This window comes from Sus scrofa, chromosome 3 (genome assembly GCF_054392235.1).
Source record: "Sus scrofa isolate SSC_HxYL_T2T_F1_AM1 chromosome 3, Sscrofa_HxYL_maternal_Yorkshire_Landrace_v2.0, whole genome shotgun sequence".
Classification (NCBI taxonomy): domain Eukaryota; kingdom Metazoa; phylum Chordata; class Mammalia; order Artiodactyla; family Suidae; genus Sus; species Sus scrofa.
In genome coordinates, this window is record NC_139385.1 from 61,018,838 (window position 1) to 61,043,083 (window position 24,246).

At 44.9% G+C, this 24,246-nt stretch overlaps 1 protein-coding gene across 5 annotated transcripts in view; it reads right to left on the reverse strand.

Moving 5' to 3' along the window:
* NCK2 (NCK adaptor protein 2) overlaps nucleotides 1-24,246 on the reverse strand; it is a 134,895-nt gene that overhangs the window by 45,373 nt on the left and 65,276 nt on the right. The gene's annotated exons all lie outside the window — the stretch shown is intronic.

Here is a 24,246-nt window from a genome sequence, read left to right on the forward strand (position 1 = left end):
GGAATACTTGGTTTAGAAACGGCAGCCTCGTGAAACAAATCTTAAGTTTGCACACTAGGAATTCTGCATGCTCTGACAAAAACAAGCGGCAACCAAAAAAAACCTTCCAAGAGTTCTAGACAACCATACGAAAAGGAAACCTGCTTACAGGATGAAGGAACACCAGATCCTTCTGGCTGATCTCTTGATGCCTACTATCTAAGGATATGCTTAATTTTATGGACATATTTAATGGACATGACACACCCAAACTACAATGTGGTATCTTGGATTGCATCCTGAAATATAAACACTGGTAAAATCCAGATAAGTCTAGCCAACAGTGCCACTGACTAATTTTACCCCTGACTGTTTTGACGAAGGTCCCTAAACACCTAAGATGTTAGCACTAAGGAAAACTGAGTCCGGGATACCTGGGAAGGCTATCTTTGTACCTTCTTCCTTAAGTAAAAAAGCATTCCTGGAACCTGAAACACAGACGTTTATTGTAGCTTCACTCGCAATTGCCAAAATTTGGAAGCCATCAAGATGTCCTTTGGTAGATGAATGGAGAAACAAACTGTGGTACATCCAGAAAATGGACTATTATTCAGTGATTGAAAAGAAATGAGCTGTCAAGCCACAAAAAGACATGGAAAAACTTCCAGTGCTTATGGTCAAGTGAGAGAAGCCAATCTGAAAAGGCACAGACTGTATGACTGGCACAAAGACTCTGCTATTAGATCAAATGGTAGTCAGGCTCTTCTGATTTCTCTTCCCAAACGAGTTCGGTACTTGAGTCTGTCTTTGCAGTGCCCACTTTTAGCAAGAATCCTGCTAAGCTAGTTCAGCCAGGTGCCTCCACCCTTGCCCAAGTGGTGTCTGATCATCCCGGGCTGCTTTCAGGAGGGATCCTGTGAGGTCCATGTAGCCAGAACCCCCCTTAGCTCTGCTGGTTCCTCGTAGTGGTTGTGCATGCACCTGCTGCCCAACCTGCTGCCCAGCTATAAAGTCTCACTTCCCCTCCTGTATGTGGAATGGAGCCCAAACTCTCCCCCCCCCAACTGAGAAAACCCCTTATTGTACTCCCCCTAGTAAAGTCTGCTGGACTGGTCTTTAATGAGTGTCATTTTTTCTTTAATAATTCCAATGATGTGACATTCTGGAAATGGCAAAACTACGGAGATGTTACAAAGACCAGTGGTGGCCGGGAAAGGGGAGAAAGCAATGATGAGATGGAGTGCAGGCATTTTTAGAGCAGTGAAACGAAACAACTCCAAAGGATACTATAAGAGTGAGTATGTGTCACGACACACTTGTCAAGACCCATAAAACGTGGAATACTGGGAATAAAAGTATTGTAAAATCATGCCAAAATTCAATTATCTTTAAAACAAAAAACAGAGTATAGAGCATACTTAGTTAACTATGGAATTATCTATTATTAATAAATGGCTCAGGCATATCTGAATAACTAAAATGAGTACAGTTATAAGCTAGTTTCAGCAACTCCCTACTTCTCAGGTAGAAGCTGGACCAGTATTTTTCAGGCAGAAAAATTCAACATTCTGTCTTTTAAATGACTGGAAGTTTACTCAAAATGAGGAAGAAATGAATAATGGAAAGACTCCTGACTCCAACCCTCTCCTTTTCTGACAGAGAGGCACTCTCATTATTTACAGGATGACTTCAGGATGACAGCGGGGACCAGCGCACTGACTCTGTGAAGCATGAATTCCCATTTTTAAATAACATGACACTTCCTACCTGATGCTAAAGACACTTATAAATAATGCATGTTCTCCTCTTTCATGAATTAACCTCCAAATTTAGAGATAGGAAACCTTTTGGGAAGGAGATGTTTAATAAACCTTATGCAGAACATACACAATATCCAAGAAGAGAGTGTTTATACAAAGCTCATTTCCAAACTGTAGGCAATAATGTTACCCACTTTCAGCAAATCTCAAGTCCACACCATATTCTATACTGACCTTACTGTCAGGTCAGATTTCTGAAAGTCAGGAAGGTCCTTTCTCTGTTTTCAATACAAAGGGAGGGGCTGGGAAGTCATAGCAATGGGGCTCACACAAGAGTTTGTCTGAATGCCACACTGTTTCTTCTCTTTTCTTTTTGTCTTTTGTCTTTTTAGGGCTGCACCTGCAGCACCAGGCTAGGGGTCAAATCGGAGCTGCAGCTGCCAGCCTACACCATAGCCACAGCAATGCAGGATCCCAGCTGTGTCTGCAACCTACACCACAGCTCATGGCAACACCAGATCCTTAACCCACTGAGCGAGTCCAGGAATCAAACCCAAGTCCTCATGGATGCTAGTCAGGTTTGTTAACCACTGAGCCACGACGGGAAATCCCCACTTTTTTTTTTTTTTAATTTTTTTTGTCTTTTTGCCTTTTCTTGAGCTGTTCCCCCGGCATATGGAGGTTCCCAGGCTAGGGGTCTAATCCGAGCTGTAGCCCCGGCCTACACCACAGCCACAGCAATGTGGTATCCGAGTCACATCTTTGACCCACACCGCACCTCACGGCAACGTCGGATCCTTAACCCACTTAATTAGGCAATTTTTAAAAGAGTTTTTAACAAGAACAGCCCACCCCTAAGACAAATCAAAGCAATTTATAAACTTTCTGAACATCGTATGAGAGCCTAGAAACTGCAGTGCCAAGCTGTACCCTCAATCAATCATAGTGGACCCTCCAGGAGTGCGGCATGAGCATCCAAGAGTCTCATGGGCCCCCAGTGATGGTGACAGACCCCCTCACAGGTGCTCTTCCTGGGTCCAGGGCACAGACATAGGAAGGTGACTGCTCAGTCTTGGGGAGGACACTCGGGTGCACAAGGGGCAATCATTCCGTCTCCAAACACCTGCCTTGCGGGGAGGTGGAGCTTTCGGGAGATAGAGGATCAGAGATTCAGTGACTTGCTCAACAACAGAGCCAGGAGCCCAGCACTGTGCTCACAGGCTCACTTCCGGGGGCGGGCAGGGGGTGAGAACTGATGTGGGGTCTATCCTTGGACAGGCTTATTCCATCCAGCATCTGTGATTCTGGGACAAAAGAAATTTAAGTTTCCAAGCAACTAAAACATGACTGGCTGTTTCCTGCCCAAAGCGACAGGCTTCACATCTGCTGTAGCTGACTTATGACAGCTTCCCAACAATAAAAAAGCTTCAGGAGGCCATCCAATCAACAACCACCTCAACCAGTGATCAGTTCCCAGGTCAACAGCCACCTCACCAGTGATCAGTCCCCACATCAACAGCTACCTCACCCAGTGATCACAGTCCCCAGGTCGAGTCACCTCACCCAGTGATCAGTCCCCAGGTCAACAGTCACCTCACCCAGTGATCACAGTTCCCAAGGTCACAACCACCCCACCCAGTGATGGTTGCGGACAAGACGCTCTCCCTCATGCTGCAGGAGGCCAGCCAATGGCAATCCTCACTCCACTCAAGTACACCAATCACCACCTTGCTCACTTCGGCGCTTTGGCGTGTCGGCCAATCAACAGCAGCCCCATGGGCGTAACCAGGCGAAGGCAGTCTAAGGTCAATCAAGCCTGAGAACTTTGGCCTCAGAAACTCAACCCCCAGGGGCCCTGCGGCGCACACTGCTCCTGTGAGGAGCTGCCCATGGGGCTGATTGGACCGCACAGCATCCTGAGTGAAGGGTCCTTCTCGGCCGCCCATGGACCAGGGGAGCAGAGCCTCGTGGACAGGGACAAGGGCAGATGGCTACACGACCTAGTGGGTGCCGGCTGAGGGTCAGACAGGGCACTGCTAGGGGATGGGGGTGGGGGAGGCCGGCCTGGGGCCCAGAGATGGACAGGATGGAGCAGGGACCAGGGGCTAAGCAAGAGGATGAGCAGTAGGTGACTCCAGACAGCCCCTTAGAATAAAACTCCACATGCTTCTTCTCCTGCTCCCATGACAATCAGTGCGCAGGCACAGTAGGGCCCACCCCCTGCCAAGACCTCATTCCGCCTCCCCTGGGTCACCAGACACCTTCCTGGAGGGAGTCGCGGGTGGGTGAGAGGCCAGTGCCACCTGAGGCCTGGGAACCTGTCCCAGGAGCCCAGCAGAAGCAGTTTCGTTCATGGAAGAATTTTTTTTTTTCTTTTTGTCTTTTTAGGGCCGCACCTGTGGCATAGGGAGGTTCCCAGACTAGGCATCAAATCAGAGCTGTAGTCACAGGCCTATGCTACAGCCACAGCAATGCAGGATCCGAGCTGCATCTGTGACCTACACCACAGCTCATGGCAATGCCGGATCCCCGACCCACTGATCAAGGGCAGGGATTGAACCTGCGTCCTCATGGATACCAGTCAGATTTGCTTCCCTGAGCCACAATGGGAACTCCCATGGAAGAGTAATTTGCTGTGGGTTTAGGACCGATTACAATAGGAACAGCCTGGAGCTGAATCAGGTTTATTCCACAATTAAGGAAATCATACAGAGGGACTTACTCCTAACATGGAAAAACCGTAAAAGAAGAAGTTCTGAAAAAGTACATTCTACCTGACTACTGAGGTTTTAAGTCAGAAATGGGATTATTATCAATAGATAAGGTAGAATCATAGAGGTCAGATCCAAAGCATAATGCGTGTTTATCCCTCCAGCTTGGGCAGTTCAAGAAAATCTAATTTTTGCCTTCGTTAACTAAGCTAGTTATCACCCAGCCAACAGAAAGAAAAGCCACAAATCTGATATTTTATACCAGCTCATTTCTAATGCCTTGTGACCTGTCTAGAATAGAGCTTAGCAAGAACCCCATGTTATACTGAACAAAAGAAATTCTCAGGAGTTCCCACTGTGGCTCAGTGGTTAATGAATCCAACTAGCATCCATGAGGACATGGGTTCGATCCCTGGCCTCATTCAGCGGGTTAAGGATCCGGCATTGCTGTGAGCTGTGGTGTAGGTTGCAGACGTGGCTCGGATCCCACAGTGCTGTGGCTGTGGTGACTACAGCTCCGATTCGACCCCTAGCCTAGGAACTTCCATATACTGCAGGTACAGCCCTAAAAAGCAAAAAATAAGATAAATAAATAAAAGAAATTCTCGGAAAACTTAAGGTGCCAAACTGCTTTTTCAAGTCTCAGGTAGAAGATTTAAACAAACAAACAAACAAACAAACAAACAAACAAAAAAAACCCACCCTACTAGACTAGCTATTAAAACTTTCTTGGCCCAGCAGTTTTCACCAACTCCTAAAATAATCACAATCCTAGTCTGGGACTCTCTTTCTAAAAAGGATCCTGTTAACTGCATCTTGCTGGTTTCTTGCTGTGTTACATACTCTTATGGTAGCCAAAAACCTCCCACCCCCACCCCCCAAATGCTCACAGATACTTCCAAAGAGGTCGCAGGGATCAAGATGAACCATTTGATAATAACTGCAAACAGAAAACCTGAGTCGAGAGTCTGGGATGCTACGCTTAGTGGAGCCCTTTGTGCATCCACCCAGGCCTGCAGCTTATTCCGTAAAATGGGAAGCAATACTCGCCTCGCCTCACGAGGCATTCTGGATGCTCAGGCCGACAGCATGGTGTTTCAGAGGGTGAGGGTTCATGTCATTCAGGTGTGGCCGTGAAGCTCAGCCCGGATGCCCTTCTCTCACGTGGGGTAGGAAGAGCGCCTCACCTGGGTCCTTGTGTGAAAAGATCTGAGCATCCTGTCCACCCGGAGACGAAGAACAGGACCCACGGTCAGAATGAACGCCCTCTGTGTGCTGCAGAAACCTGGTGACTGGAAGGTGGACCCATTCTGGTGACCCCTTCCTTCCACCAGTCAGGATCTGCAGACACTCTTCTGGGGCACCAGGGTTCCCTAGAGACTGAGCCATCCCAGCTTCTGCTTTCTTGTGACTTAGGCCCTAGGCACAGGGGCACCTCCCAGGAGACTCCTCTCTTCCCTCCCCATCTAAGTGTCACTGTCTGGGGTCCCTTCCCCAGAGGTCATTTGTATATGACCTACAGTTTTCCTTCCCTAAGGGCACCTGCATTACCTCTTCACCTGGTCACCAGTGGGAGGCCCTGTGCTGCGCTGATAGTGGCTGCTGAGGCTTCAGCCACCAGTTTAATGGGAAGCGCAATGAGACAAACTGATAACTCGGAGGGTAATATACACCCGACTCAGTTGGTCATCTTTCTAGGGACTGACCGATCCAGCCAACCTCAGAGATGACCAGGGTCATGCAGCTTTAAGAAACTGCCAGTCTCTGAGTTCCTGTTGTGGCTCAGTGGAAACGAATCTGACTAACATCTATGAGGGCACAGGTTCGATCCCTGGCCTCACTCGGTGGTTTGAAGATCCAAATCCGGCATTGCCATGAGCTGTGGTGTAGGTTGTAGACGCGACTCGGATCCTGAGTTGCTGTGGCTGTGCCATAGGCTGGTGGCTACAGCTCCAATTGGACCCGTAGCCTGGGAACCTCCCTATGCCGCAGGTGCGGACCCAAAAAGACAAAAAGTCAAAAAAAAAAAAAAAAAGAAACTGCCAGTCCCACTGAGTAATGTAAACCTTACATGGATGGGATATGATTTATTGAATTCAATTCAAACAGACAGACAGACAAAATAGGTATAACATTTTACCTCTGGGAATTTCAGAAAAAAAACACCTGTGTGTACACGAGAATATAGAAATATAGCAAAATATTTACCTATGAGCAAATAACTGATTTTATAAAGTAGCCAGGTAGGAAAAGAAAATGACTATATGAAAAGAAATCCTTACCTTGATTTTCAACATACAATCTAAATTACTCCAATAATACAATCTATTTCGATATAGGTTCAAGGAGTTTTGTCATATCTCATGCCTTCAATGCAGTCAACCAATGATTATGGAAACTCAAGCAAATAGAGGTTTTCAGTAGAAGCAGTAGAATAGCAGCCCGCTCCCCCAAAGATGTCTGTACCCTCCCACCTCCAGTAATGGATGAGGATACACTTGGGCTGTTTTTAAGCCACTAAGTCTGTGGCAAGTTGCTCCAGCAGAAAACCAATGCAGTAATTATGCCAAGGTCAGTCCGAAAAAGCAACACTGTCTATGTTTATTTATCACAATGTTTTCCTCCCTTGGGTTGTATTTATAAATACTTTAAAATAGCACATTTGCATTAAGGAGACCTCGTCAAAGAAACGGTCTCAGAAGCTGTTACAATACCTTATAAATTCCTTATGAAAGTTTCAAGTTGTGTTGGAGATAAAAGACTTGCCAGATGCCAACTAATTTGACAGGAGTTGGCAGGAAACCTGTGGTATCCTGAGGGGAACAGAAAGGCCAGTTGGTGGCTTTTTACAAGCAGGATCACTAATTACAGCTAATATACTTCAACTTTAAGGAGGACACAACATGGGATCTGGTGGCTGTTCCAACGCTCAGCAAGTTAATTAAGCTGAGAGTGACAAAAGTCAAGGTCTTACCACTTCCCTAAGGCACAAAAATACACTCTGAGCGGGAGAGAAAACAAACAACTGAGCAGGCTAAAATGCCTTTTCCCAGTGCCGCACCTGAGCGGTGATGGGTAGACTGTCACAGGATGAGTCGCTAACAGTCCCCTCATGTTCAAGGTGCTGTTTCCTCAGTGTCAGCTCATCAGGGGTCTACAACTACCCTCTGAAATAGAGATGATCCGAAGATAGGTTTAATGAATGATGAAACGGGCTCATCCAAATCCACAGGCTAGAAAGAACATGAGCCAGAACCCAAACGCATTGGCACCGCCCCATCCCAAACCCACTGGAACTGTCCCATCCCAAAGCCTGAGCTCTCCCTAATACGCTCTCCGACCTGGTAGTGTCCTGAGTAGCAGCATTTTGCAGCATAGCTAAAAAAGAGTGATCCCCAGGCAGATGCCCATTAACAAGAACAGAATGTCAGTTTCATTTTGATAAACTGGTCATCAGTGAAAACACCTGGGGGCACAGCAGGTGCTCCCGATCTTCCAGGTGTGATGTGGAAGGTGTGCTGCTGTTCTAATATTTTATTTGAGGAGGCGCAGAAGAAGGCTAGGCTGAGTTGAAAGGTAAAAGTTTTCCGATTTCAAAACACAGGGTCCAAGAGCTGAGTTCCTCCTGACCCGCCCTCCGGGTATGTGTGTGGGGCCGGCCTGTCTGTACTGCTGTCCCCTGGGCAGACGGCCACTTCCCTGCAGCTGCACCTGCTGGGCATGGCTGGACAGTACAGGGCAGAGGGCTTTTGAGTCATTAAGACTCCAGTGACCTTGACTCCATGGGTTACTTTGGAGAAGAATTTTTTTTATGATGTTTTCTAATTTTGCTGGATATTGGAGCCTATGAGCTGTAAAGTCTCCATCTGGGAGTCTGTGACAGTTTCCTCTGTGGGCGACCATGGGAGCCATTCCTGGGAATGCATTTCATTGGTTGGAGAAAGTCAAGGATGGATGGAGATCCAGGCTCAGGTCCCACCAGACAGTCGACCCTGGGGCAAGTCACTTAACTTCTGACCTTGCTGCTTGCAGATGTGAGGATGAAAAGAGACCAGATACTGGTCTACCTGGTTAGTGCTGGATAAATGTTAGACATCACCACTCTACCTACCTCCATGTGACACTGAGTGGCAGGTCTCACTGGACCATAGTTCTAGGTCTGAGTTTTTGAGGAAATCTCTATGCTGATCTCCAGAGACCCTTTTACATTCCCCCCAACAGTACATAAGGTTCTGATTTCTCCACATCCTCATCAAGACTGGGTTTTTTTGTTTTTGTTTTTTCTGTTTTGGCTGCCCTGTGGCATATGGAGTTCCCTGGCCAGGGATCAGATCCAAGCCACAGTTGCTACCTAAGCCACAGCTGTGGCTTAACACCAGACCCTTAAGCCACTGTGCCGGGGCAGGGATCAAACCAGCATCCCAGCACTCCCAAGATGCCACCAATCCCTTTGTGCCACAGTGGGAACTCTTGTTTCTCTGGTTTTTTGATAGCAGATGTTTTATTGGGTGTGAAGTACACATAATTTTCTAAGTGAACTTTCTTTTTACTGGGTCTTAAGCAGGATCTGTTAGTGCATGGTACTTTTCAATAAAGACAAAATTTTATATTTTATGATAAATCTAGTGTTTCTGCTGCACCTCCTCTCCCCACCTTTTTAAAGTATTTACTATTAATTCATCCTGACTGCTAGGATCAGTCCCTCCCTCCAGATTAAGCAACATAAGAAAAATACCTAAAATGTGTGTTTATCAACCAGTTTTCAAGAGCTAATCACTCAGCAACTCATTTTACTACGTGACATGCCTAGACAAAACCAATGCATTATTCCAATGACCAGACCACAAGTCAATATGATGCATTAGCGCCTAGGAAATTCTAAAGAGATAAGACTGGGGGTGCTGTCTTTTCAGGTAGAATCTGGGACATACTATTTATTTACACAAAATTTACTGCTCAGGCCACGGAGTGCTCGTTCTGCCAACTTTTGCTAAGCATTTTCAGTTTCCTTGTGGTTGTCTCTGACATTCATCACACTGGGAAAATGGCTGTGAACAGTAAATAATGGCCGTGGACCCTCATTTTGGAGAATCGCTGTCAATTTAATAAGCCAGTTGTAGTATATAGTATTAATTGTAAAATAAATGAAAGTCCATAAAACTGTATTGGACTTCGAAGCAACACTGCCGTATGCCAGCCTGGAAGACATTACAGCGGTGCAGTGATGGGGAAAATACCATCCATGGAAAAAATGCTTCCCCCAAAGGCAAATTTACAGACAGTAGAAGAGTGGTTGCCAGGGGCTGGAGGCAGAGGAAACAGGAAGAGGATGGTAAAGGGGTAAAATAGAAGCTTTCAGCCCAAGATGAATGAGGTCTGAGGAGCTAAGGTAAGTCACGTGACTACAGTAGATAATACTGTGTGTATGACAGAACTTTGCTAAGACAGTAGAAATGTTCTCATATATATATAGAAATATAGAAATATATGAGATAGCAGATGTGCTAATCATGGAGTGCCCGTTGTGGCTCAGCAGTAATGAGCCCGACTAGGATCTATGAGGATGTGGGTTTGATCCCTGGCCTCACTCTGTGGGTTAAGGATCTGGCGTTGCTTTGAGCTGTGATGTAGGTCACAGATATGGCTGGGATCCTGAATTGCTGTGAGCTGTGGTGGAGGTTGGCAGCTGCAGCTCTGATTCAACCCCTAGCCTGGGAACCCCCATATGCCACAGGTGCAGCCCTAAAAAGAAAAAAAAAAAGGAAAAAAGAAAAATGTGCTAATTAATGTGACAGGGGAATCCTTTCCTAGAGTTTATGTCTATCCAACCACCACCAGGGACGCTTTAACTGTTTCACAGTTTCATTTGTCAATGATACTTCAACAGAGCTGAAATTTAAAAAAGAAAACGACCCATCTTTGAAAATCAAACATGACCCTTCTCTAGAACGCCCAGAGTGTAAAGTATTTTCAGACAGTGCACCACTGCTACCAAGGCAGACAAACAGTCACATGCCATCATGTTTAGGGGTTTATAAAGCCTTGCTATTTTTTTCCCACACCATAAACTTAGCTGTAACTTTCATAACTGAGACATCTATTTCATAAACACATCAAAATATAAATGTCATGAGCTTCCTTAGCTCTGGCTAATGAATTCGACTACACTGATGGATATCTGACCTTTTTCCTGAGCACCTTATTATTCATTCTTATCCTGAAACATACAAGTAGAGTGATTTAAAAAACACCCCCCATGATCTCGGATCGTAGTGATCCAATATGACGAAGCTGCCAAATCATTTTAGTTCTTCAAATGTGTATGATTTACACCCACATCCCTAGACATTGTTTTAGATTCTCCTATTTAATGAGAAAGGAAATTATAAAAAGCCCCTCAAACCTCACCCTGGGGACAGGGACCCTCACCTATGATGCTCAGCATACAGCCTGGCCCAGGGCAGCACAGGAACCCTGGACCTGAGAGGGGACGTGGGCTGCTCTGGGGTAATCACCACACAGACACCTCTACAGATGCTTCTGGGAAACACAAATCTAACACTAATCCCCAGGAAACCACTTTTTTTTTTTTCCCCCAGTCTTTTGTCTTTTTAGGACCACACTCTCGGCATAAGGAGGTTCCCAGGCTAGGGGTCAAATTGGAGCTACAGTTGCTGGCCTACACCACAGCCAAAGCAACACCAGATCCAAGCTGGGTCTGCGACCTACACCACAGTTCACAGCAACACCAGATCCTTAACTCACTGAGCAAGGCCCACGTCCTCATGGATGCTAGTCGGGTTCATTAACTGGAATTCCCCGAATGTACCACTTTTAAAGGAAATCTTCCCTACCATTTATTAAGAGAACAGAAGAGGACATCGAGATTTCTAGCATCTGTACCCAGTTTTTTAGAAATAATTTTATTTTTTACAACTGTTTTCATTAGTTTCCCTATTATTGTCTTACATTATTACTATGATACCATGGTTACAATTAATAAGCCAATATCAATACGTGCTCGGGAGTCCATGCTGTATTCAGGCGTCCTTAACTTTTCCCTAATGCCCTTTTCCGCCACAGGATCCTGTCCAGGGCCCCACCTTGCATCGAATCCTCAGGCCTCCAGAGGCTCGTCTTGGTTCCACAGGCTTTCCTTGTTCTGATGACCTTTCTCGTTGGAGGCGTTCCTGCCAGGTATTCTGTGCCATGTCCCTCCCTTGGGATCCGTCTGATGTCCTTCCCCCGTGACAGTGGGGCTCTGGCGAGGGGACCACAGGGATGAAGCCCACAGTCACTGCCTTGTCCTGCTGGTGCAGACCCGTCACTTGGCCCAGGTCTTGTCTGTCCCATTTCTCCCTATGAAGTCCTCCTTCTCCTTTTCCACACTGTGCTTTGGGGGAAAAAAAAGGGGGGGGTGTTTGGTGCCCCACCTCCTCGAGGGAGAGGATCTATGGCAATTCTCTGGAACTCTCCCTGGGAGGTCTGTCTCTCCCTGTCCCCCCGCCCCCGTTTGGGGATGTATTCAGTCATTTAGTTATATTAGTATAAATTTACAGGTATTTTCCACTTTGGGCTACAAGCAAATCTTATTCTGCTGTTCAAATTGCTCTAACTTTGGCTACTGGGAGCTCTTTTAGTTGGCTCCTGTGTTCCTCTGACACACCCCGTCATTGTGTGTGCACGTGTGTGTGTGTTGTATGTGTGTGTACTGTGTGTGTGTGCACGTATGTGTGTGTGAGCACATATATGTGTGTTGTGTGTGTGTGTACAGTGTGTATGTGTGTGTAATGTATGTGTGTGTGTGTTAGGGTATCTGTGTGTGTGAGGGTATGTGTGTGAGAGCGTGTGTGTGTTTGTGTGCACACGTGTGAACACATCCTGACCTTCCGGCATCAGGAGAAGCTCCAGCTCACCACTGTGTCCTGAGTGTCCCCCTCTTTGTGGGACACCTTCCCTGCCTGATGACAGCTGACCCTGTTCTGTCAGCTCTCCCGGGAGTCACCCTTCACTCAGCTTCCTGGGGTCACATAGCCCTGCTCTGCTTCCTTCCTCATCTCTCACTGGCTTCTCTTGTTTTGGACCCAGAGATGCAGCAGCCAGGCTGTCTGGGGCTGCCCCTCCACACTCCAGCCCTGGACAAGTCCAGCCCCCCTCCTGGCTCTAAGCACCGTCTCCCTACCGGCTGCTCCCAGATGCTGCCCCCCACCTCAACTATGGGACACTCCACGTGGACATCCTACTGTGCTCCAGACACATCCAAACAGAGCCCTTCAGCATCTCTGCTGATCCAAAACCAAACAAAAACTCATCAAACAGCTACAAATCCTCCCTGACCCCTGGTGTCCCCTCTGAGTTCGTGACATCAGACGACCCACACCCAGCTGCCCACGGGCCAAATCAGACCACCGCCCTGCTCTGGGCCAGCACCTCAAGGGAGGGAGGACGTGGCTTTTCCTCCCTCCTGGTCTGTCTCTACGCTCCCAGCCTATCTCCCCAGCAGCTGCCTGTGATGCCTGTAAAACAGGGCTTGGAGTGCCTCCTCCATTCAACCGTCCTCATGGCTCCCTGGCACACAAGCACACAGCTGGAAGCCTTAGCTGAAGCCGGCTCTCACTGCAAGCTCACACCCCCTACACCCTCAAAACCCCAGGCTGGCTCTGGCTTCTGGTCTCTGTGACGGTGTTCAGGCCACTGCTCCAAGGCCGCCTTGCCCCTCTCTCCTGCCCGCATCTACACCCCACTTTTGATGAATCCCAAGTCCCCACCCAGCCCCGCCAGCCCTGCCAGATCCTCACTCGGCTTTCTCTCTTCTCTGGCACTCACCGGGAGGGACTTCACACATATTTGAATGGATTCCTGGCAGGTGAGGACTCTGTCTCCTTGCACACCCAGCACTGGGAAGGGCCTGAGCCCAGGTGCCAGCAAGCACTCGCAGCGGATGCTCCTTGCCAGTGGCTGTGATGGCCTCGGCCACCAGAACCCCCATGTGGATACAAGACACTGAGACAGTCCACTGCACCCTGTGCTCAAGTCCTGTTTGCGGTTGGATTCAAATTTAAGCAACTTCATTTGGGAGTTCCTGTTGTGGTTCAGTGGAAACGAGCCCAAACAGCATCTATGAGGATGCGGGTTTGATCCCTGGCCTAGTTCAGTGGGTTAAGGATCCAGCGTTGCCATGAGCTGTGGTGCAGATCGCAGACACAGCTCAGATCCTGTGTTGCTGTGGCTGTAGTGTAGGCAGGCAGCTGCAGCTCCGATTCAACCCCTAGCCTGGGAACCTCCATATGCTGCAAGTACAGCCCTAAAAAGCAAAAAAAAAAAAAAAAAAAAAAAAAGATACATCATTTAGGACAATGTCACCTTTTGATACCCTCAGTGTTGTCTTACATGATAGGGGCTCTTTACTCTCTTCTTTTTTTTGCCTGGAGGTTCCCAGGCTAGGGGTCTAATTGGAGCTGTAGCTGATGACCTGCACCACAGCCACAGCAACACCAGATCCTTAACCCACTGAGTGAGGCCAGGGATTGAACCTGTAACCTCATGGTTCCTAGTCGGATTCGTTTCCAATGTGCCATGACAGGAACTCCTTTATTTTTTATTTTTATTTTTTATTTTTTTTTTAGGGAGCCTCTTTACTCTTGATGGGAGCTATGGAAGAATTCCAATTAAAAATTTAAAATTTATGTCATTCAGCTACTTCAAGTAAAAGGGGGAAAGTACATGGAATATACATAAATATTCATGAAATATGGGTCAATAATAAAGAGAGCATCTAACTTTTTCTGGTGGCTGATGAGAGCAGCCACAGAAAAGGAGAGATTAGCAAAGCTCATTAAACTAATGAGAAGGAACCATCTCAGACTAGATTATATACCTGGTAAAAGTAATTCAAGTAATGTTATAAAATTCCATCATTTAAAAACTTTGTATTTATCTTTTTCTTTTCTTTTCTTTTCTTTACTGCAGCACCTGCAGCATAGGGAAATTCCCAGGCTAGGGGTTGAATCGGAACGGCGGCCGCTAGCCACAGCCACAGCAACTCGGGATCCAAGCAGCATCTGCAACCTACACCATAGCTCATGGCAACGCCGGATCCTTAACCCACTGAGCAAGGCCAGGGATCGAACCTGCATCCTCAAGGGATACTAGTCGGGTTCTTAACCTACTGAGCCACAATGAGAACTCTGTATTTATCTTTATTAGCCTCTCAATTTAAAAATAGGTTGCTGGACAATGAACAATATAAGCTATATATAGCCCTTTCAGCTAAAGGGTATAAGATTCCTTTTTATAGGAAAGCATTGCTGGCAGAGTAAAAGACTGCTCTAGTTCAAAGTCTGAAGTCTCAAATGGGAATTATCCATCCCCATAGATCAAAATGTGATGAAATACACTTGTCAAGAAATCAGTACATTTCATGACCAAAGACTGGTACCTGGAATATACGGAGAGTCTTACAATTCAAGGACACAGACCCACAAGCCAATGGAAAGTAAGGGAAGATGCAGTCACTGCCCAGAAGGACAGCCCAGGTGATGAATCAACACGGGAAAAGCCCCCTTGCATTCATGATCAGAGACCACAGTCTGAGGCCATCCTCACTTGATGGACAGCCATGGCCCAGCTGATGGTGGGCACGTCGGGAGGAGGGGGTCTGTGAGGCAGTGGGAATCCTCCTCTTTGCTGAAACAGGAAAATGGCAGCACTGCCAGGGAAGACGAGGAGGGTCCCCTTGTAAATGGGACGGTGACAGCTCAGGACAGCAGCTCCCAGCCTCATCCAAGGCAGATGGAGACCAAGGGTCTGGCCCTGCACAGCCGCGCCCAGGGCAGCCCTGCTTATGCTGGTTACAGAGGGGCCAGGAACTTGAGTGATGGGACAGGACCAAGGGAACAGTGGCTGAGTAAGCGAACCAAAGGGGGAGAAGAAACAGATGCACCCAGGTGCTCAGGTCATGGATCTCGCACTCACCTGGCCTCTCCAAATCCCTATCACGAGACCGAGGCCTAGAGCTTCTCACCTAATTGGGCAGCCAGTCCTGCCACCTGGGGGCACAACGCTTCCTCCACACACTGCTGTTCTGAGCACAGGCTGATGAGGCTTGGGATCTAACTAACCACTGGAAAGAGATGACCAAGATTTTGCAAAACTGTCTTTGATGTGTGCTTTGGGCTAGAAGACGTGGTGGTCCAGCTTCTCCCACAAAAGAAGCCTCCGCCAGACCCAGGCTGCTGCCAGGGAAGACATCCCGGCCCAGACTCCTGGGATCAGGGTTTTCCCAGCTCTTCTGATCTGGGCATGGCTGTCCCTCTGGCCCTTCAAAAGCACAACAAAATCCCCGGCAAGAACCAGCTTAAGAGCCTAGGCTGCAAGTCCCCGAACCCTCCACCAGAGCGGTCCAGCTAGGGGAAGGGGTCTCAGATCCCCTGCAGTCCCTAAGTTCTGGGGGCACCAAAAGAGAAAGCAGCTTTCTATGGCAATACCCACCTGTGGACGAAGCATTCTTTGTCCCCACCATCGGCGAGGGTCTGCCTGACTGCCGCCTGCCCACCACAGGTGCCGGGGGGATGCCTCCACAAATCCCACCAATGGACGTGCCATGTGACTGTGGGTCAAGTTCAACTCGGAGAGGCTCAGGGGGCAGATGTCATTTCAGAGCAAAAGGCAGAGTCAGCTGCTAGTCACATTCCCCCCTCAACAAGCATGGAGGGGGTACCGGCCTCTGTTCAGAAGTGTGTCTGTCACTATCCTGTTTGTCCACACGGCACCAAAAAATGCCTCCATTAAACTGATCTTTCATGGTATGATTTATTCAAACTGTCTTATAACCACTGCAGCATCTGGGAACAGTACGGTTCCCAAAGAACACACTTGTAGCATTAAAGTAAAAGCCAACCAGAGAGTTGATTCTGACAAGCTTGGTAACCTAAAACTCAAGCTGCTTTTTTCTTCCTTCCTTCCTTCTCTCTCCCTCTTCCTCCCTCCCTTTCTTTCTTTCTTTCTTTCTTTTTTTCTTCCTCTCTCTCTTTCTCTCTTTCTTTCTCTCTCTTTTTAAGGCTACACACTCTCTGTCTTTTTAGGGCCACACCCATGGTACATGGAGGTTCCCAGGCTAAGGGTCTAATTGGAGCTACAGCTGCCAGCCTGCACCACAGCCACAGCAACCCCAGATCCGAGCTGCATCTGCAACCTACACCACAGCTCACAGCAATGCTGGATCCTTAACCCACTGAGCAAGGCCAGGGATCTGACTAGCACCCACATGGATGCTAGTCAGAGTCATCTCTGCTGCGCCAGACAAGAACTCCTCAAGATGCTCTTCTACTCTCTGAACTGAGACGGGCCAGTGACAGGAGAAGGCGGGGTGCCTGGAGCCACCAGTTGTCGGCAATGGTCCTGGAACAATAAGCTGCTTACTGCAGTTTCCACACACACACCTCCAGGTTGGCAGGTGCTTGTGGGTGGGTCTGTAAAGGACTTCACAACCTGCCATGGTGGTTCAGCATTCTTTTGCTTCACTGAGGTGCACTTACCAGGCCAGGCGTTGTGCCATTAAATGTGTCCAACTGGATAAGTTTAGACGTAAGCAAACAGCCTTGTTATCATCGCCCACAAACGAGGTAACCAACACAGCCATCACCACCGGGAGATTCACCTGCTCAAGGTCTAGTGTGCTTTTGAAAAGCCTGCACCCCACCCCCGCCCCCCCAAGCACACACACATACTCAGCAGGATGTGTTTTGCTCTCCCGGAGGAAGAGGCCAAGAAAAACACTTGAGCTCTCTGCAACCTCAAGTGCAGAGACACTCTATTTAAAGCTCTGCGTGGCCAGTGTGGCCTGTTTCTCAGTATCCTTCTCTCGCATCTCATCACCCACAGGCCTGGTCCAGGGACTCTGAGGGCAGGACAGTGCATGCACAGGCAGCACACCACAGCCAAGATGCAGCCCGAGTCACAGGTCACCGTCTGCAGGGCCATCAAGGAAAGTAAAGCAACACCTCTTGGCTCTTTTTCATCTTTTATAAAATGGGGGGGGGGGTGATGGTGTACATACCCACATCACCTGATTTTTTTTTTTTTTCTTTTTTGGCTGCCCCATGGCATGTGGAGTTCCTGGACTAGGGATCAGCTAACTATGTTGCAGCTGTGGCAACACTGGATCCTTAGCCCACTGTGTGGGGCCAGGGATGGAACCTGCAGAGACACGTTGATCCCACCGCTCCACAGCATTAACTCCCACATCACCTGATCTTGCAGAGCATTTATACACAAATTCCTTTGTAAACAATGAGCTATAATTCAGAGACCAGCAGAGAAATGACTGCAAAGGTATGAATTCAGTTCTACAATCTCATAAGGAAAACAGCAGGGGGTACACCATTCCAGAAGCTCAAAAAATCTCAAAGAAAGAGACAAAAAGATGAAAAAAGGAACAGAAGAATACAAAACAGCAAGAAAACAATTTTTAAAAAGGATGTACATACCTACCAATAACCACTTTAAATGTAAACAGACTAAATTCTTCAATCAAAAGACACGGAGTGGCCAAATGAATAAAAAAACCAGATCCATCTATATGCTGCTTACAAGAGACTCGCTTCACTTTGGGGGACAAAGGAAGTGATTATGTACTGATAAATGAGTCAATTATACAATGATAACAACCTAACAACTGGAAATACTATTTGTAAATGTTTATGCACACAACATAGGAGCACCTAAATATATAAAGCAAATATGAACAGATCTAAAGGGAGAAAGAGACAGCAATACAATAACAGTAGGGGACTTCACTATACCACTTTGAACAATGGATAGATCATCCAGACAGAAGATCAATAAGGAAATTTGTACTTAAACTACACACTAGACCAGATGGACTTAACAGACATTGACAAAACATTCCATCCAACAGAAGCAGAATACATATTTTTCTCAAGTGCACATGAACATTCTCCAGGATATATCATATGTTAGGCCACAAACAGTCCTAATAAATTTAAGAAGACTAAAATCACATCAAGAATCTTTTCCTATCACAATGGTATAAAAACTAGAAACCAATTACAAGAAGAAAACTAGAGAATTCACAAATATATGGAAATTAAATAGCATGTTATTGAACAACCAATAGATTAAAGAAGAAATCAAAAAATATCTTGAGACATAAAGAGATACAAACCACTATGTATAAGCAACAAGGATGTATATATTGTACAGCACAGGGAAATACACTCATTATTCCGCAGTAATTTTAAATGGAGTATATTGAATCACTAAGTTGTATACTTGAAACCAATATAAAACTATAAATCAGTTATACTTTAATTTAAAAAATCTTCAGACAAATGAGAATGGAAATACAATCGATCAAAACTCAGGGGATGCATTAAAAGCAGTTCTAAGAGGTAAGTTTAGAGTGATTAAAAAACCACATCAAGAAAAAAAAAAAGTACTGAGATCCTACTGTAGAGCACAGGGAACTATACCCAATCTCTTGTGATAGAACATGATAGAAGATAATATGAGTAAAAGAATGTATATATATGTATGACTGGGTCACTTTGTTGTATAGCAGAAATCACTGTAAATCAACTATTCTTTAATAAAAAAAAATTTTTAAAGATGCACTCACACAATAAAGGCCACTACTTGGACAAAAAAAGAAAAAAGAAAAAAAAACTAAGATCTCAAATAAACAACCTAACTTTACACTTCAAAGAACTAGAAAAAGAACAAATGAAGCCCAAAGTTAGTAGAAGGAAGAATAGAAATAAAAGAAATAGACACTAAAAAGATAATAGAAAAGAGGTTTTTTTTTTTCCCAAAAGCTAAAGAAAATAAACTTTTAGTTAGAGTCATAAGAAAAAAAGAGAACTTAAACAGAATCAGAAGGAAAATTAAGGTTGTTTTTTTTTCAAAAGATAAAGAAAATAAACTTTTAGCTAGATTCATAAGAAAAAAAGAACTCAAAATCAGAAGGAAAAAAAGAGGAGATATTACATCTGCTACCACAGACATAAAAAGGATCATAAGAGACTATTATAAACAATTATACACCAACAATTGGACATCCCAGAAGTGGATAAATTCGTAGAAACATAAAACCTATCAACACTGAATAATGAAGAAATAAAAAATCTGAACATACCAATTATTAGTTGGCGGGTTGACGCAATAATCAAAAACCCCCCAGCAAACAAAATCCAGGACCAGATAGCTTCACTGGTGAATTCTACCAAACAATTAAAGAAGACTTAATACCAATCCTTTTTGAACTCTTCCAAAATAGAGGAGAGAATACTTCTAAATTCATTTGAAGAGGTCAGCATTACCCTGACACCAAAACCAGACAAGAAAAGTACCACAAGAAAATTACAGCCAAATAACCCTGATGAAATAGATGCAAAAAATTATCAACAGGAGTTTCCTGGTGGCCTAGAAGTTAAAGACTTGAAGTTGTCACTGCTATGGCTCAGATTTGATCTCTGGCCTGGGAACTTCCACATGCTATGAGTGCAGTGCACCCTCCCCACCCCCCAGTCTTATAACAGCACCTTAAAACATCATACACTATGCTCAAGCAGGATTTAACCCAGGGATAAAAGGATGGTTCAATACCTGCAAATCAATCTGTGATAGAGCACATTAACACAATGAAAAACAAGATATCTCAAATGCACAAAAAGCATTTGACAAAATTCAATATTCTTTCATCATAAAAGCCCACATCAGCTATAGCTCAACAAAAATTAAACAAACAAAAAAAAACTCTCAACAAACTGGGTATAGAGGAAACAGACCTCAACATAATAAAGGCCACATATAACAAGCCCATGGTGACTATCACAACAAAGGTGAAACACTGAAAGCATTTCCTCCAAGATCAGGAACAAGATAAGGATGCCCACTCTCTTCACTTTTATTCAACATAGTATTGGAAGCCCCAGCCACTGCAGTCAGACAAGAAAAAGAAATAAAAGGGATCCAAGTCAGAAAGAAAGAAGTAAAACTATCTCTATTTGAAGATGACATATTATGCATACAAAAACCTAAAGACTCTGCAAAACCCTATGAGAACAAACATTCAGTGAAGTTGAAAAATACAAAAATAAACACACAAAAATAAGTTGTACATATACACTAAAATTAACTATCAGGAAGAGAAATTAAGAAAAACAATCCCATTTATGACTGTATCAAAAGAACAAAATACCTTAAAATAAATTTAACCAATGGGGTGAAAGACCTGCATACCGAAAACTGTAAGATGCTAGCTAAAGAAATTGCAGAAAACACAAATAAATAGAAAGATTTTTTTCCATACTCATGTATTGGAAGAATTAACATTATTAAAATGTCTGCTCTACCCAAAGTAATATACAGAGGCAATGCAATCCCTGTCAAAATTCCAAAGCATTTCTCTCAGAAATAGGACATACTATGGCAAAATTTGTATGGAACCCCAAAAGAGCCCTGAGTAGTCAAAGCAATCTTGGGAAAGATGAACAAAGCTGGAGGTATCACACACTGATTCAAACTACAGCTGACTCTTGAACAATACAGGTTATGGGCACTGCCTCTCACTGAAGTAAAAAATCCACTTATAACTTACAGTTGGCCCCCTGTATCCACAGTTCCATATCCATGGAGTCAACCAGCCATGGATAATGTAGCCCTGTAGCATTTTCTACTGAAAAAAATCCAAGGCTAAGTAGACCCTCGTAGTTCAAACTCAAGTTGTTCAAGGGTCAATTGTATAGCACAAAAGTATAATGATCAAAATAGAATGGTATTGGCATAAAAACAGACCCATGGATCAGAAAACAAACAAACAAACAAACAAACAAACAAAAAAAACACAAATAAACCCATACTTATATCGTGACTTAATTTACAATAAAAAAAATTACGAATACACAATGAGGCAGGTCAGTTCGTTCAATAAATGGTGTTGGGAAAACTGGGTAGCCACATGCAAAAGAATGAAATTGGATCTCGTACACCATACACAAAAATCAGGTCTTAATGGATTAAAGATTTCAACACAAGATCTAAAAGATAAAATCCCTAGGAAAAAAACATAGCAGTTAAGCTCATGATGATTTTTTTTTGGGGGGGGGATATGACTACAAAAGCAGAGGCAACAAACCCAAAAATAAACAAGTGGGACTACATCAAATTAAAAAGCTTCTGCGCAGCAAAGGAAACCATCACCAGTGTGAAAAGGCAAACTGAAACTAAAGAATTGGAGCAAATATTTGTATATCATATACCTGACAAGAGGTTAATATCTAAAATAAATAAAGAACTCATACGGTGTTAACAGCAAAAACAAAATCAGATTTTAAAAATGGACGACAGAGAACCTGAATAGACCTTCCAAAGAAGACACATACAGATACATGAAAAGATGTCAATTTTCTACTGTACAGCAAAGTGACCCAGTCACACATATATACACATTCTTTTTCTCACATTATCCTCCATCATGTTCCATCACAAATGACTAGATAGAGTTCCCAGTGCTATACAGCAGGATCTCACTGCTTATCCGCTCCAAAGGCAATAGTTTGCATCTATTAACCCCAGATCCCCAGTCCATCCCACTCCCTCCCCCTCCCTCTTGGCAACCACAAGTCTGTTCTCCAAGCCCACGAGTTTCTTATCTGTGGAAAGGTTTATTTATGCCATTTTTAGATTCCAGATATAAGTGATCATATAGTATTTGCCTTTCTCTTTCTGACTGACTTCACTTAGAGTCTTTAGTTTCATCTATGTTACTGCGAATGGCATTATTTTGTTCTTTTTTATGGCTGAGTAGTATTCCATTGAGTATATACACCACATCTTCATAATCCATTCATCTGTTGATGGACATTTAGGTTGTTTCCTTGGCTATTGTGAATAGTGCTTCATTGAACATACGGGTGCATGTATCTTTTTCAAGAAAAATTTTGTCTAGATATATGCCTGTAAGTGGGATTGCTGGTTCATATGGTAATTCTGTTTTTAGAAATGGACAGAGAACCTGAATAGACCTTCTTCCAAAGAAGAGAGACACAGAGATGGCCAGCAGACACATGAAAAGATGCTCAACATCACTAATCATCAGAGGAATGACAATCAAAACCACCCCGAGACATCACCTCACATCTGTCAGCCATTCTGAGACAACAGTGTGCGATGAGGGTGTGGAGAAAAGGAAACCCTTGTACACTGTTAGTGAGAATATAAATTGGTGCAGCCACTATGGCAAACAGTGCGGATGTTCCTCAAAAACTTAAAAAAAGAACGACCATGTGATCCAATAATCTGACTTTTCAGTATCTATCCAAAGGAAATGAAAACGGGAGATTGAAGAGTTATCTGCACCCCATGTTCATAGCAGCATCATTGACAATAGCCAAGATATGGAAACAACCTAAAAGTGTCTTCGGTAGATGAATGGATAGAGATGTGATATACAGGTGTATACACACACACACACACACACACACACACACACACACACACACAAATACTGTTCAATCATGAAAGAGAAGGAAATTTTACCATTTGCAGCAACATGGATAGACTTTGAGGGCATCATGCTAAGTGAGATAAACTGGACAGAGACACACCGCATTTACATGTGGAATTTAAAAAAAAAGAGTCAGACTTCCCGTTGTGGCACAGTGGAAATGAATCTAAGTAGCATCCATGAGGACGCAGGTTCGATCCCCGGCCTCGCTCAGTGGGTTAAGGATCCGGTGTTGCTGTGAGCTGTGGTATAGGTTGAAGACACGGCTCAGATCCTATGTTGCTGTGACTGTGGGATAGACCAGCAGCTGCAGCTCCGATTTGACCCATAGCCTGGAAACCTCCATATGCTGCAGATACGGCCCTAAAAAGACCAAAAAAGAGTAGAAAAGTGGCTGCCAAGAGCTGAGGGGTAGAGGAGATAGGGAAGCTGGTAAAAAGATTTCAGCTCTAAGATGAACAGGGTCAGAGGATCTAATGTAAAACATGCTGACTACGGCTGATAACAACATTACATAATTCAAATTTGTTAAGAGAGCAGAACATAACTTTTCTGATTAAAAAAAGGATAAATATGGGAGGTGGCAGGTGGTACTTAACTAGATGGGGGAGCCTTTCACAATGTATACGTGTATCAAATCACTTCAATGTGCATTTTAAGTATCTTACAATGTGTCAATTATATTCAATAAAGCTTAAAAAAAGAACATGATGCCTATGCTGACATTTAATCTGGGTGTTCCCAGAGCAATTGACACAGCGTAAAATCCAGGTCTCCTTCACTCTCCCCAACTAGTAAATATCGTCACCTAAGCACCATCCTCCCCCCTAGAATACCCATGTCCTGCCACCAGTAAGGCTTCCCTCCTGAAAAAGGCTTCAAGTAGCTTTTCAAAAGATAAACAATCTTCAGCACAGCATAGGAAACTGTTCACGTCCTCCATCCCCAGTAAACACCAGTCAGCTTCTGACAACAGTATACAACAAAGTTCCAGTACCTAGGCAAGAAATGAGTGCCGATAATATGACCATACGTGGGTCAGTTCATTCCCGTGGAAAAGGAAAGCCTTTGCTGCCACACTCCTTCCATGGTCTCCACCACCTGCACCCCGCACCCCTCCCCAAAGCAGGCAGGGCCAAAGCCAGGGAGCGCCAAAGACCTGGCTCCTTAACCTCAGCATGGGGGGTAGGGGAGGGGCTCCAAGGGAGATGCGAACACCCGGCAGGGAAATGCAGCCCCCAACACAGGAGCTTGGGGACCCCTTCGGGTC